Genomic DNA, 10,365 nt, shown 5'->3' on the forward strand with positions numbered 1-10,365 from the left:
AGGAAAAAAAAATAAATCCCTGAAAGTGCAGGTTATTTACTGCCATGCTTATTCTGCACAGTTTATGTGGGGAGAGGGACTTGTTCAATTTCTTAGTGTTGGTGGTTTATAGGAGTTAAATTTCACTTCTGTAGTAAAGTGCCAAAAAGGAGACATATACATGTTACCAGGAAATTGTAAAAAGTGTCAGTAAAGGGCTTGTCACTCACACATCAGGGGAGTTGAGTGTGAGGGGAAGTGTCAATACACTGTGGGTTGAACTGGGTCTGGAAAGGTTTCGTTCGGGAACAGACCAGGGCTGGGCGGCACTATTCCAGAGATAGTGGTGAGAAAGTCTCTTGCCTTTGGCAGCCTCATCAAGTGAGTCTGAGACTTGATGTCACAAGCTTCTCCCCTTCCTCCTTTTTACCTGCCTTGCTGCTGCACACATGGGAATCCTGTGGGCTTTCCTATCATCTAGAAGGGCAGCTAGAGAGAGGCAGGGCAGCGCAGACCTCCCACTGTCCCTGGGAGCCTTCCAGCTGGCACAGGCAGTACTGAAACACACATGAGCCATCAGCAAACTGCTAACTGCCTGGAGCAGGAGCAAAGCAGGACAGGAGCTGTCCCTTGGTTGGGTGTCTCCATGTTGCAATACCTGGTGAGGTGGCGCAGCTCATTTGCCAGCCAGATGTGCCATGATGCTCCTCCAGGCACAGTTGAGGCTGGATACAATGAAATCTAAGGGCAGACATCTTTGATGTTGGTTTCACATGCAGAGAACAGCCTGGCTGCATGGAGTGTAAACAAAGTGCTTATTTTACAGCCAATAACTTACTGTGCTTCTTGCTGAAATTATATTAGAGCCAGCTGCAGACCGGTTTGCACGCTCTGACAGTGAGCTCCTGTACCCAAAGTGTCACAGCAATGCCAGCAGGAGGCTGAGAAATGCCACCTGCAATTGAGAAGAAGGGGTCACAGCCTCAGCAGGCATCAGCCAGGACAGCACCACACCAGTTGGTGTTCCCCCAGGCCTGGTGTGCTGCAGTGGAAGGATCTGGCCCATTTTGCACATGCTGAGAAGTCCTTTGTACTTGTAGGCTGTGTGCTGAGAAAACTAGGTGCAGGTCCTTCTTCTTGGTGGATATTGAAGAAAAAAACTGTCCTAGATGCAAAGGAAGCTGGAGGAAGAGGTGTTGGCATTTCTTTTGTGCTGTAATATGGAGAATTTTATTCAATAGAGGTTCTCTTTCATGGTGTTCATGTTTAGTCTATGCCTGTTGTGTTAATCTGTGTGCTCTGGATTTCCAGTTCAGCCTATACATCACTGAGGAAAGGACTCCATGAGCAGCACTTTTTGTTTCTAGTGCCCTCGTCACTGTGGCACCGTAAACCTCTTGGCCACTGGGTGCATGTACATTAATAATAATAATAAAAAAAGACCACTGTGTGTGGCTGGTGATCAAAGGTAGAGAGCTTGTAGCTTAACAGACATTTAAAACAACCCTTGAAATTCTTGTTGATCTTTTATCATTGCTACTGTGCCTGCCAACTCTTTGGAAAGCTGTGGTGTGTGTATTATGTTTATTGTGGCTCCATTTGTGACAGCTTCTTGGAGACAGAAAGTGGACTTGTGGGGCAAACACTGGATGTTGGCCAAAGAAAGGCAACGCACCAGGAAGATGTGCCAGTCAGTCAGTTGTAGCAGCAGAAAAACGTTGCTAGTGGGAGAAAAGCTTACTGAGATCAGTGATGAGAGATGGCTTGTCAAACATGGTCCAATTTTAAAACAATTCCTTCTCCCCCTCCCTCTGTGAGCAGCTGCCCAGGTGTGTGAACCTCTGAAATGTGCTCCTCTGTAACATGCCAGATTTACTTTGGATGACTGTGTAATGGGCTAGCTTGGAGAAAAATGACATCTCTGAAGCACACGAGGCTGGATTGCTCAGGGGAAGTCCTTGAGTAGCAGCTGTGTTCTCTGAGCATCCTGCAGGCAGGTGGCCGGGGCAGCTCTCACACCAGCAAATCTAGGGGGCTGCGCTGGGGGGTGATGTGAAACAGAAGTCCCACATGAGCAATGCAAACTGGTGACAGCTCAATCCTGACAATCCCAGCCCAGGTGTAAATGTCTCTTGCTGCCTTTTACCAGCCTGGGGGACACGAAGGAACTGATGGAGGCACTTAAGTTTTGGGGTATCCTTGGTGGAGAGAGGGGGACTAGAGGGCAGGCAGACCCCTTCCCTCACTACCTTCCTGTTGCCTCTTGCCTTGGATACTCTGCGCTGTGGGTTGGATCCAAGCACGGGCGGATTTATCATCTGGGCAGGATGCTACAGTGGCATTCAGCCCTGCAAAGCTCTGCTAGATAAATTAACTCATTGCCTGTCCCTGCTGGTCAGTGTTCCAGCTGCTGCATGAAGGAGCAGGGAAAGCAGCAAAGTGTCCCCTCGCCTGTTGAAAAGGGCTGCAGTGAACCAGCATCTGTAGGCTTCCAGAAATGCTTTCCCCCCTTGGTGCCTTTTTCCTTCTTGGGGGAGGCAGGTTCATTAACTGAAGCAGCTTTGGGGAAGCCTGAATTGGGGCTACTGCAGAGAGGGGGTTGCCTGGCACTGGGCTGTGCCATGCAGGCTGTCTCTCCTAAATCTCTGCCCTGTTAAAAAGGATTGGCTTGTTTGTGGCAGGCAAAATGCCTACAGCAAGAGGCTCATTGCTTGGCATGGCTGCAGAGAGGCCAGGGCACACCAGGGGCCTCAGCCCCCAGGTTCAGGCTCTCTGGGTGGGCAGTGAGCAGTGGCACGTGGGGGATTTGAGTGGGGCTGCTCCACACAGTGCCCATTCTGGGGAGGGCGATGCAGGCACGGTGGTCAGTTCACTGGCTGTTGTCACATCCCTGTTGACATCTGCTGACGTGAACAATGTGCTCTGCAATGGGGTCCCAGCACAGCTGGTGTGGGTGGGAAAGCTCTGAAGGGAGCCAGCACCTTCGCTCAGAAGTTCATGAGTCTGTTTTGGTTTCAGTGCTCCTTTGGTCAAAAGCCAGAGCAATTAGATGTGGTGATGCTAGAGAAGAAAAACAACCTTGGCAAGGGCAAAACCCTTTGCTGCCATCCTGCCCCTGGGTGTTCTGAAGGGTCTAGAGGCCGGGGGTTTGGGCAGGGTGAGAAGTAGCTTCTGAAACAAAACCATGTGCCTTCTGCAGTCATTCCTCGTGGTGTTGTACTGTATTGTGGTGTTCTCCCAGCCCCAGCTGAGGTTGGAATTAGCTGTGGGCACAGGGGAGGAAAACAGCAAATGCAGCTTGGTGGAGGAAAGTCTTGTCTGGAAAAATCATTTGGCTTCAAGTCAAAGCTGCCACTTGAACTTTTGGGGGCTATTAGTAGAAGTTGAGTAAACATCCCCCTTCCCCTCTAAGCCATTATTTTCCAGTTTTTTTGGGTACCAGCCAGCAGCAGAAGTGCTTAGAATACTGCAAGGTAAGAAGCTGGATTTCCAGCACTATCAGCAGCAGAAGGCAGGAAGAAACCATGTCTGAGGAACGTCTACTGACTGTTTGGCTGGGCTACTATGGAGCTGTTAATGAAGAGCAGTCAGTGTTTTGTTGCTTTGCTGGACTTGTGGCACAAGCAATGGAAGAACTAGTGTTCCTCTTAGGGCTGAATGCTAAATTGAAAACAGTTTTATGGAAAAGACTCTGTGACCATTTATTTTTTTTTTCCTTCTATTGATAATTTCCAGATTTCCCAGTTTCTGCTTTCCTGGATGTGGTCTGGGTGGCCTGCTTAGGAACGGATTGTTGTAGCTGTTTAAAATAATTGTGCCTCGGCTCTTTGCCAGTCAGAGTAAAATAATCCTTTGGTAATAATACTTTGGTAAAGAACATGGGTGTTTATGGGAACCTGCTGATGGTGGATCCCCTGGAGCCCAGAGTGCATGCAGCAACCCTGCTGAGCTCCTGCAGAGCATTGGCCATCACGGGAGAAGGGACAAGTGTCCTGCTGTCCTCATGAGGACATGGCTACACTTGGAGCAGTAGTGGCTGTGACATAGGGTAGTAGGGAGGAGCTTTTAGCCAGTGCAGAGATCCTCTGCCTCCCCATGTGTCGTGCATACCAAGTGCAAAGTAGTTTCTTACCTCATTGAATAATGGGAAGCAAAAGGGCTTGTGTCCAGCGGTGATTGGGGGTGGAAATGAAATGCTCCTCTGGTGAGCAGGCAGCATGGCTGTGTGCTCAGTGTCTGCGAGTGATGGATGGTACTCAGAGAGCTGTTGCAACCCATTGCAAGCCTGAGTCGTGACAACAAAGGTTTCCTTCTTCCATGCCTGTCTTCTCTGCTCTGGCAGAATTTAAACACATCATTCCTGAGGTTGAGATCATTCCTGCTGGAATAATTTATAAAGCATCAATGTACCATAGGGATTTATACTTCTCTTCCTCTGCAGCCTTAAAAGGAAGGAGCTAAAGGCAGGATACACAAACTGATGAAAATTACAGATTTTATTCACTATTTTTACTTTTTTTTTTTTTTTTTTCAGAATAAAATTGGTCCTGGGTAATTTAATAATCCTTATGTATTCTGGGTGGGGATGCAGAGCTGAAATGTAGTCAGCACTCAGTGCTGTAGAGAACCATGCTGTAGTTCTGGTGTCTAGGGACTGTTTTAGGATTGTAACTTTAGTTGATTAGATGGTGGGCTGTGATGCATTGCTTTTACCTCCTTTACTTCCCATTTTCATAGCAGTTTTTCTGCAAACAATATAACGTAAGCAGACTCTATTAACTCTAATTGCTAAGTAGAGGGCTTTCCAGAAATGAGGAAGGAGCAAGGTGGTCCTTCCCCATCCCTGCCTGAAAAATCAAGGGATGGTATTTGCTGTCCTTAAAGCATCTGGGTGCTGTACAAGGCTGGACATTTTTCCTGGGCAAAGTGGAGTTTTTCTGCTAGTGCCTTGTGGGATGCCAGGGTCTAGATAAAGCTGCAGATCTCCTGATTTGTGTTAAAAGAAATAGAATAATAAAATCAAAGTTAGGTATTGGTGTTTCCCTGGACCAGGCTTGATGGTTTTGGGTAAATGGGCTGGTGAGTCAAGAATCCAGGACAAGTGACTAGTCCAACCTCATGGGATCATAGCCCAAAACCAAGTTACCATTTCTTCATTTCTTTTGCCCATGCTGTTTTGTCACTGCCACTGTTGCAAAGCAGTGTTAAATGCTACTGCTTCAGAGGGAATGGCTTGGCCTCTGCAGGGAGCAGGTAAAATAAATGTTCTTCAAGACATGCTTGCTGCCAGCTGCCTTCCCTGAAGGTGGGACATTTGTTATTATCCAAGGAAGGTAAAGGATGTGCTACTGTGAAATGTAATTCACCCTGACAGAGGTCTCCTGCCAGAGCCATCATCCCTGCAGCACAGTGGAGGAGGGAGCACAGCCCTTGGCTGTGAGTAAGCAGAGTGAACTGTCAGCTTCTTCTGGGTGGTATCAAAACAGCACAGTGCCAACATGTTGGCTCCATGCTGCCAAAAAATCAGGACTGGCTTTGGCATAGGTGATGGGAGCTAGGGTGTTGAACCTTGATCTTCCTGGCATGGCTGGACCTTAGAGCCACCCCTGCTGTCACTGAAACAGGGTCTTGCCATGGATGACAGCAACTGAAAACCTTAAGGTCAGGTTTCATTGGGACAACTGTTCCCATGTATCTAAACTGCATTTTAAAGTGGGGCTTAAGTAAATAAGTAACCTAAGCACTCTTGTTCCACAGTAATCCCCATGCCTGCTTGATTAGTGGGTAGGAAAATAATTAATGATTAATTGGGAGATAATTTCCCATGATTTGGTTGTTTGTTTTTTTTTGGGGGGTTTGGTGTTTGTTTTGTGTTTTTTTTTTTTTTTATGGGGTGTGTTTTTGGTTTTGGGTTGTTGGTTGTTCTTTTTGTTTGTTTAAAGTCTAGGCCTGTGGGTTATCTTGGCTCTCTGAAGGGTGAGCAGTTTCTCGTGTCCTTGAAAGTAAATGCCAAACTACTCAAGCTTGGCTGCAGCACTGGCTTTATTTGCTAAGGACTTCAGAGCATGCCTGAAGAACAGAGCAAGAAGGAAGAGGGAAAACAAGACAAGTAATTCTGACAGACTTTAGTATTCCTGGCGGTGCTGCTGCCATCAGCTGTTCTATCAGCTTCACAGCCCATGCTATAATTAAGATCTGTCAACACTGATAAAAGGGAGAACATTCAGTCAACTAATTAAGTATCGCTTTAATACTCTAATATTTAAATTCAGGTTCCTAAATCAGCAGAATAATAAAATGTTTTATGTCTGCTTAAATGGCAAGGGAACAGAATGTGAATATCTCAATACCGGATTTAATTATCAATCTGCCTCGTCCCCGTGGAGCAGAGCAGGTCTCAGCGCTGCTGAAGTGGAACCGGGATCCCTGGCGGTGGCAGGAGGTGCAGAGCCAGCTGAGGGCGGCTCCCGGAGCCGGGTAGTCCCAGCAGCACCGCTGGGGTGGCAAGGGCTTGAAATAAACCCGAGCATCCTCCAGAGGAAGTGAGTTGGGCTGGCTCAGCAGGGGGAGAGAAGTGGCTTCTGGCACTAGAAAGAAGATGGGAGCCTTATCATCTGGGCTCACAGCCTGCAATGCTGCTGCTCTGCATGTGATTAGCAGTGCGGTGTCACCTCACCCAGCCCAGCTGTGCCTGCCCTGCCAGTGGCCCTTTGCAGCTGCTCTTCCCTCGTCTCCCGTGCCTGAGACCTGCCTGGTGCTTCTGCCCAAACAGCCCTGCCAGTGCCTGCAGGTATATCTGTGCTCTGGGCATATCCAGGCTGCTTTGCTCTGCAATTGTAGCCAACACCAGTTTGCTGTTATTTTTAGATGATTGCCCCTTGGATGTTAGATTGCAGGGCTTGCTCAAGAGGTAAATCTGCACGAGATGTGAATGTTTAACTGCAGTGCTGGGAGATGCTGCTTTGTCCCTTTCCAGTGTGCTGTGGCTAGCAATGGCTCTGTGTGCTGGAGAGGAGGGAGTGAGGCATGGAGCAGCCATGATTTGGGATGCTTGATCTACCACCTGTGGCTCCAGATATGGGAAAAGAGCTAAGCAGGGCGAGAATAGTGTCTGAGCTGGACCAGGTATTAAGTTGAGCAAATGCTTTAGCCAGCCTGGCTCCAGTATTTTTGGATATTTTGCTTTGTTCTTTTTGTCTTAGCTTGCTGTTAACGTTTTAGGGAGCACGTTTACCAGAAGAAGTGTTCACGGGAAGGGAAATATTTGTTAAGATTAATCTCCAAGAGCGCTGCAAACCTAGATATTCTAAGCATTAGAATAGGAACTTGATGGTGACTGCTGTTCTCATCCTGGCAAGAATCACGAGCAGCTGAGCAGCTCGTGTGTGCCATTGCAATAAGGGAAATTTGGCAGTTTTGGGGAATGGTGGTTGTAAGGAGTTGGTTGCTACAAAGGATGGCTATGGTCTGACCTTGAGCTCCTGCCAAGCAAGGATGCTGGGTCTGGAGTTCTTTTAAGGCTTAAAGCTGTTATCAGAAAGTACCTGGGGTACAAAAAAGGGTTGAAAAAAGTAAATTTGGAAAATCCCATTCAGTTTGCATGTAATTTGCAAACAGAAGAAGAGATTAAATTCATCAAGGAATGAACCATTGAGATTATTTGTTCAGTTGTTGTAGGGAGATGATTTATGATTATGGACCCATTTGTAATTGTGAACAACTCCCTGTGGAAACTTTGTACTGTACGAAGTGTTAGAGAGCTGAAATTGACTGAAAAAGTGCATATATATTTATATTTTTTAATATTGCAGGGGCTCCAAAACACCTTAGTCAAGATTGCAGCCTTCTTGCATTGCACTTTTAAGATGTTGATGTATGAAAGAACACTTGGTCCAAAGAGCTGTCAGAAAGTACTGTGACTTCCATTTTACAATAGGGCTACAGAAGTATGAAATCACTTGCCCAAAGTCAATTAGAGTCTGTAGCAAACTTTGGGAAAGAATGAAAGTTGACTTAGTCCAAGTCAAATGCTTTGTTTTGCATGACACAGTCCCAGAGCAGGATTTATCATTGGTTCATGTGAACATTATGTATTTCTGCTATAGAAACCTCACCTTTGCAAAATTGAGAATTTTAGCTGAATGTTTGAATTCTGAGGAGGTGGTGTGAAGTCCTGTACTTTGCCCTCTGTGTTGTAAATGGAGTGTGGGCTTACCTGCGAAAGGCAGCTCAGCTGTCAGGTAAGTTTGTGATGTTGGGCTGGATGAAGTTGGGATGCCCTGCTGCATCTCACCTGGGAGTTAGGCACAGGGCAAACATGGAAATTATTTTGAATTGAGCAGACAAGGGGAAGGCATCTCTGGAAGATGCCACAGAGAATTCACAGTACAGCACTGCTGTGCAGCTCCAGGCTTATTATCCTTTCTCCTTCTCCTAATTGCTTCATGCCACATTTGTTCTGTGGGTGAGCTACGGCTGCTGTTACTGTCTGACTCTGGCACTGGTGGTTCATAGCAGATGATGTTCTGTCCCTACTGCCCAAGTGGTTCTGTCCTGAGCATGCCACTCAGTAAGTGGAATGGGATGACCAGCAAAAGCATGGGATTATTTGTTTTAAAATAGAGAAATGTGGCAATTTCATATCCTGCAGTTCCTTCCTGACAACTCATCCTCCTGCATCACATTCCAGTGAGTGACAGCAACCAGAGGCTATTCATAAGGGTGGCATCTCAGCATGTAATAATCATAATTACATGAAATAATAACTATCTAAAGGGCAGCACAGTGAGTGACAAGGCAGAGAATATACCTTGACACCTGCCAAAGATATACTAAACACACAGAGAAATTTTCCCCAGGATCCTGTCACTTCGTCAACTAACAGAACCAGCCAGAGTTAATAAAATTACTCCAAAAAAGTCAAGCAGGGTTTTTTCCCTTGCTGTCAGAGGCTCACTGCTGTAACACAGGTTCACAGAGGAGTTTGATCTAGGTCTGGCAATGCTTTTGTTGTTACTATTTCTGGCTATCATTAATTGGAGAAGTTCCTCTTTGTGGTGTTTAATCTTGTAATTATTAGTGATAATAATAATAATAATAATAATAATAATAATAATAATAATAATAATAATAATAATAATAATAATAATAATAATAATTGATAAAGTAGAGTTGGCAGCAGCCTTTGGGGACCTGGTTCCAAAAACCCTGGAAAGGTTTGACATTTTCTTTGCTGCCATTCCTTCTAACATTTAATTCTGCCTGGGTGTAATGGCTGGGGTCTAGGGCAAGAAGTACCATGTGGCAGCTGATAGCACTCAGAGTTTTTATCTTGATATGCAGCAGCAAGTGATCATATACTGTGCAGTGTCTAATCCTTTCTGTGAAGCAAACATGGAAATTGTTTGGACAGATCTCCTTCCTCAGAAAAAATGGTTATGGAAAGACAGGAAAGGGTGTATGTGTGTGGGCCGATAATGTGTGTAGATAAAAGATCAGCCACAGATTGACCAGAGTTAAGGGTACTGTGTGTCCCACAGGATGTCACCTTTTAAGATCATCTGCAAGTCATCCTAGTCTCCCTTAAAAGAAACAAACTGCTGGCTGGGGGCTAGAACTTTATGGGTGAGTACTGGACTTGTTGCCCAAAGGTCCCTGGCTTGTGTTGTGGGTTCAGAGTTCATATTCCCTAACGTCCTAAGAATCTAACAGTGGGACCAAAGATGCAGGGCTGTTTTGTCCATGATTCCTTATGATTATATTATCTGCATTTTATGTGTCCTTTTGGGGCTGTTCTCTGTCACTTTAAAAATTCACTCAGGACAACCAAAGTGGTGGTAGGACTTTTTGCTCTACATGGTTGTGAGATACGGTGTTTGACAATAGCTTGTTATAGTCCCTGATATGGTTCCTCTCTTCCTGGGGCTCCTGTGCCTCCTCCACCTGCTTGGCTTGGATTTAGGTAGGAAGGAGAAGAGCACTGTGCCAGTGCACTGCAAATGCAGAGGTGCCTGTGCCCCTGAATAAGGGTGTTAGACACTGTGGCTGTAAAATAACACACAGGATGAAGTTCACACAAGAGGTTTGTTTGTACTCCTGGCTGGATGAACCGGTGGTTTCTATGGGAATGGGAAGGGCTGCACAGTAGGACTCTGCTCCTACTGCACATGATAGAGAGCTAATGGGGAGGGCTGCAGCATCCTGAAGCCCTCGTTAATCCGACCCCCCACCAGCTCCTCAGCCTCCATATCATGTCCTGCTTCAGGCAGGGGCAGCTTGTAGGCAGGTCATGGATTATCGCAGGAGCTGCAATTTTTAGGAAACAAATGCATGTTTCTACTGTAGTGATGGGATAAAAATAAATTTTCTCTGCAGCCTTCTGGTGAT

At 46.2% G+C, this 10,365-nt stretch overlaps 1 protein-coding gene across 1 annotated transcript in view; it reads left to right on the forward strand.

Moving 5' to 3' along the window:
* The window catches only part of DGCR8 (DGCR8 microprocessor complex subunit), a 1,090,394-nt gene extending 1,085,027 nt beyond the window's left edge, over window positions 1–5,367 (forward strand). Inside the window, exon 15 of the transcript XR_007891018.1 lies at window positions 5,356–5,367. The gene's annotated coding sequence lies outside the window, so the exon portion shown is untranslated. The remainder of the gene's footprint in view (window positions 1–5,355) is intronic.
* Window positions 5,368–10,365: the final 4,998 nt, after the last annotated feature.

Source organism: Apus apus, chromosome 16 (genome assembly GCF_020740795.1).
Source record: "Apus apus isolate bApuApu2 chromosome 16, bApuApu2.pri.cur, whole genome shotgun sequence".
Classification (NCBI taxonomy): domain Eukaryota; kingdom Metazoa; phylum Chordata; class Aves; order Apodiformes; family Apodidae; genus Apus; species Apus apus.